Source organism: Pinus tabuliformis, chromosome 2_1 (genome assembly GCF_031772625.1).
Source record: "Pinus tabuliformis cultivar Carrire ecotype Pingquan chromosome 2_1, CPIR1, whole genome shotgun sequence".
Taxonomy (NCBI): Eukaryota; Viridiplantae; Streptophyta; class Pinopsida; order Pinales; family Pinaceae; genus Pinus; species Pinus tabuliformis.
The window spans coordinates 126,103,121-126,108,761 of NC_142299.1; positions in this window are offsets into that span (position 1 = coordinate 126,103,121).

Genomic DNA, 5,641 nt, shown 5'->3' on the forward strand with positions numbered 1-5,641 from the left:
CTGAAACTTTTTAAAACATAGGAAGTGAATGAACTGTGGAGAAATGATTTTTACACAAGAAATGTGGCTTCTTTTCACTGAAGAAAGTCAAAGCTTGACTTAGTATTTTTACAAAGAATGAAGTGGTAACAGGATTGGTTGGGCAGATCCCAAGGTCCTCAAGGGGATGTTAGTGAATGATTTGGGGAATAAGAAGAAGGGGGATTTAGACATGCCTCGCTTGAGTTGCTCCAAGGGAAAATTGCCTTGCACTTGTGATCTGAAGTAAAATAACACTTTGAAATACAAAATTGATCACACTAATTCATTCTGCAACCTCAAAAACTACTTACCCAGCCTACTTACCTAACATTTTTTCTTCTTTTGGTTTGGGTGCACTTAGACTTGCAGACCCTGATTATCTTCTTTTCTTTTGACTGCCCTCCTATCTAAATGTACCCTTATATCTTCCAAGGGCCCAGATTAAGTAGTTGGGCTCCTTCATTTCTCTACCTAGCTACTGATCTGCCACGTTTAAGCTGTTTGGACAGATATTCATTCTCTATTTTCCAAAACAAGTAATTTAAACCTAGGGAAGCCAAGATTAAGCTGTTTGGATTTCCCTTATCCGTAATACTCTTAAAAAATGGTATGATTCTTCAAACTGGAACTTATTGGAAATATGGAACCTTGCAGCATGAAAAAGATGAACATATTTGGCACTTCCACTGTTAATCATGAAAAATGAAACCTATTGGTATAGGAACCTAACAGTGGCTCCACTTGGGGATGGTTTTTCAGGATGAAAAGCCAAGAACATCAGGTCATATTGCCTTGTTTTTAACTCTTGCTACAACCTGCACCTTCCTTCTGTTAGAGACCATTGATCTGAATTCTTGTAACCTATGTGAAGTACCCTTTGAGCTGCTCTACTTGTGAAATTACAGCTCTGTATTTGCTGGTTTCTCTGAGTATCCATCATCATCTTCATAGTTACCAAATCTTGCTCTTGATTCCCAATGATAGACTCAAAACAGATATCAAACATGGTGCAGTTCCCTGTTTTTCTTCAAAATTTGCTGCCTTTAGTTCTTTATCTAACCGTTGTAAATAAAAATGCTGGAATTACAGATATTTATGTACAATACATAGTGGTGTTATGCTGATTACATGGAATCAAAGTAGTGCTTGAGCATTCGCCCATTGACTGGGCCTTCTTCAGTATTTGAGCCATCCAAACTCTTCAGAAAATATGTGTTATTACCTTGCACAACATGAATGACATAAGGTACTTTCCACAAAAAATCAAATTTTCCATGTTTCCCTTTTTCTTCTCTCCTAGAATCCCATCTCAAGACTTTGTTTCCTATGTAGAAGTCTTCAACCTTGGTTCTTTTGTCAAACATTTTCTTGAGCTTCTCTTGTAAAATCTGAGCTCTGTCGTACACTTGCTCTCTTGTTTGCTACAAATGGATGGTTTGGTTTATTCTTCTTTGGATATCATTTGGCTCTGCCTGTATTTCTTGCAGCAATTTAATAACAGGGATTCCAAAAGAAGAGGGGAACTTGGCCTCCATGCCATAGACCAACTCATATGGGCTCATTCTTATGGATCTCTTGGTTGACAATCTGTCTACCCATAGGGCATTTACAAGCTTTTTGTGCCAGTTCTTCTTGTTCTCCTCCAAGACTTTCTTAATGATGTTAATCAGACTTTTGTTGGATGATTCGGCCAAGCCATTCCCTTGAGGGTAATAGGCTGTGGAGTGACCCAAGGTAATGTGGAATTTGTGGAAAAAACTGATCATTTTCTTGGATTAGAATGCGACAGCGTTATCTGTAATGATCTTCTCAAGACAGCCAAATCTGGACAAAATGTTGGTTTCAAGGAATTGGAAGATGGTGGAGTCATTGGCTTGCCTACATGAGATGGCTTCAATCCACTTGGTAAAGTAATCTGTGGCTGTTAGAATCCACTTATGCTGGCCAAAAGAGGGTGGATGGATTTCTACAATGAAGTCAAGACCCCATTGTTGGAAAGGCTTCTCGGTTGAAATAGGCTTAAGGGGCAAGGGGAGAAGCTTTCTTTTGCCTTCAAAGATTTGGCATTTGTGGCATGAAACAACAAACTTTCTTACATCAACAAACAAAGAGGGCCAATAGAAACCAGCCCTTAGTATTTTATCAGCTGTTGATTTCCAGTATAAGTGTCCTCCACAGTCCCCTGCATGGAATTCTCTCATGACACTGTCAGTTTCATTCATAGTTAGACAATTTAGCAATATTCCTTCATGATTTTTCCAAAAAATGGCATTATCTAAGACACAAAACTTTGATGCTTTCATCTTTAAAAATCTCTTTTTGGTTCTGGACAACCCTAGAGGAGCACACAGGTTTAACAATATAAAACATATATCAACATACCATGGGGATTGCAAAAAATCTTGACTGATCTGTGGAGTCGCCAGCTCCTGTTCATTGTCCAGTTGATTAATGTCTAAGGCTTGAAAATTGGTTTCAGACATCAGTTTGGCTAAACCTTGTCCCTTTATCAGCTTGGTGGGTTTTATCTCAATGTCATACTCAAGGATATTGGCAATCCATTTGCCTCTTTTGCCTTCTATGTCCTCTTGAGTTAATATGTCTTTTACAACAACATTTGGTACATAAGCAATCACATGTGAATATAAAATGTAAATTCTGAAATCTTTGATTGCTTTAACAAGGGCATATGCTTGCTTCTCCATGATTTGATACTTCAAGGGTGCATCTCTAAGGGCTCGGCTGAAAAATGCAATTGGCTTTTCTTTTCCCTGATCATCTTTCTGCAAAAGGACAACAACAATGGTGTGTTCGGATGCAAATGAAAAAATGATGAAATCTTTATCAAATTGAGGACTTGTGAGGACTGGGGCTTGGTTTAAGGTAGATTTTATGCCCTCAAAGGCTTGCTTGGCCTCTAAAGTTCATTTTACCTTGGAATCTTTCTCTAATATTTTATTTAGCATTCATATCAGCTCGGCCAAGTTTGGGATAAATCTCCTTAGGAAATTGATCTTTCCTAGTAATTCTTGCAATTCTTTGATGTTTCTCGGATAACGGATTTGTAGGATGGCTTGAATTCTTTCATGATCAATTCTAATCCCATCTTTTGAGATGATATGGCCTAGAAATTTGCCTTCTTCTAGGCCGAAGAGAGATTTCTTGGGGTTCAAGGAAATGCCATATTTCCTACAGGTTAGGAACACTTGTCTCAAATGTTTAAGGTGCTCTTGATCAGATTTTGAGAAAGGAGTAAGGTCATCAAGGTAAACCACTAGGAAATCATGGATTTCTTTGGCAAATGCAATGTCCATTGCTCTCTGAAAAGTGGCACCTGCATTCTTTAGTCCGAAAGGCATCTTCACATACTTCAATGTTCCCCACGGTGTTGTAAAGGCTGTCTTGTATTGGTCATCCAGGTGAACAAGTATTTGATTAAAACCTGAAAAGCCGTCTAGCAAAGAAATTCTTGATGACCCCACTACTCTTTGTAGAATGTGGTCCATTTTTGGCAGAGGGTAGTGATCTTTAAGGGAGACTTGGTTCAGATTTCTCAAGTCCACGCATAGTCTAATCTCCCCTGTTTTCTTCCTTGTGGGAACAAGATTAGATACCCATTCTGAAAATCTAATGGGTGCTATGATACCAGCCTCAAACATTCTTTTCACTTCTTTCTCAATCAAAGGGAGGAGCATAGGATTGATTCTCCTTAGTTTCTGTTTGAAGGGCTTTTGATTTGGTTTTAAGGGAATGGTATGTTGAATAACAGAGGTGTCATAGGACTTAAGGTCCTCATAACTCCAGGAAAATACATCTTGAAACTCTTTAAATAAATAAACATATTTTGGTTTTTGATCGGGAGGCAAAGACTTGGACAATTTAATCATTTTGGGCTTTTCTGCTGTCCCAATATTACAGTCTTCCACAACAGTGTTTAAGGGCTGCATCTTTGGCTTTTTGGGGAAATCGTTTGAATCAAATATGTATTCTAATGGAGTGAAGCCAGCAGGTAGAAAATTGTCTTTTAAATCAATTACATCGGCCTCTGCTTCAACCATTTCTTCTGAATGTATTTGTTCCAGCTCTTGCATATTTTTCTCCTCAAAAATAGTTGGGTGCAACATTTGATTTGTTTCTTCAGCTGTTATAGTTTGCTCATTTAGGCTCATTTGCTATTGTGGGTCATTCATGGCATATTCATCAATGTTTAAGCTTGAGAATTCTTGCTGTAAGGTAAGAAAATTGTTGATTTGAGCATCATCCTCAAACACTTGCCAATCCTTGATATTGTTAGGGACAGCAGGCCTGTGCTTTATCTCAGCAGTAAAGTGGTAATTGGGCTCAAAGGGCAGGTTGCAAGTACTAGCAAAAGTAGCTAGACTATGAGCATGCATGTTATGTTTTCTAGAAATTTTAACAAGCTTGGATTCGGTGAAGGAATTGAGTATTTCTGTGGCGGCAGACCTATAAGCTCTCAGCCTATTTTCATGAGTAACAAAGTTACCTTTCATTTGTTGAATGATCAAATCGGAGTCACCTAGAATGGACACTTTTGCAGCTCCTAGAGCTTTGAGCAGTTTAAGGCCTAAAAAGAGAGCTTCATAATCTGCCATGTTGTTGGTGCATTTGAAGTTTAGTCTGTAAGCATGACCCTCTGCATGGCTATTATGTGTATTGTGAATCCATATTCCTGTCCCTGCTCCTAGCTTATTAACAGAACCATCAAACTCTAAATACCATGTGATTTCTTGCTTGTGGTTAGTATTAAGAGTTTCAGTCATTTTAGGATTGGGTGGACCTTGGTTTTGTGCTTCATGTGGTTCTTCTTGTATGTTGGTTGCACTAATTGTTTTAACAATTTCATGGGTATGGGCAACCGATTCTTGATTGATGCATGTTTCTTGTTCTAAAGGCAAAGGTTTCTCATCAGTGGGAGGGTAGCTACTATCATTGAACAATATAAAGGAATCCATATCAGAATGGATTGAGCAAATGGGAAAGTTTTGGGGTTTTTCCTCACTACTTACCACATACTTCATCAGTGTTTCTCTATACAGTCTCTTTGGTTGCCCAAAGACTAAAATAGTGGCATAGGAGAGGTCTAGTTGGAGAGATACTTGGACTTTTGCTCCCTAAGATCTTGATAAGAGCATGCCATACTTTGGTGGAATGCCAGCAACCACCTTGTCCATTAGGATCGTTTTATTGGGAAATTGGACTAAAGATACACAAAGGTCTTTTATTAAGCCTAAACACTCGACCTGACTAGAATTGTATGAGAATAAGTCTTTGTAAGGTCTAGTGACATCAAGGTTTAGTTTCTCCATTACAACTTTGGGCATTAAATCGTGTGAAGCACCTGAATCAAACATAGCATTGTGCAACACTTTATCATGAATGTGCAAACTGACATAAAAGGGTGGAACAACTCCATGTCCTGATTTACCATTGACCTCAGGACCAAAAAGTAATTCAGGTTGATTATCTAAGACATTAACATCATCCCCGTTCTCTGGTATTTGTAGTGATCTTTTGATTTGATGTCTGTACACATCATGTTTGGCAAGCTCAGAGAGAGGAATAGATATCTTTAATTTACCAATTTCTGCTTCTAAATCAA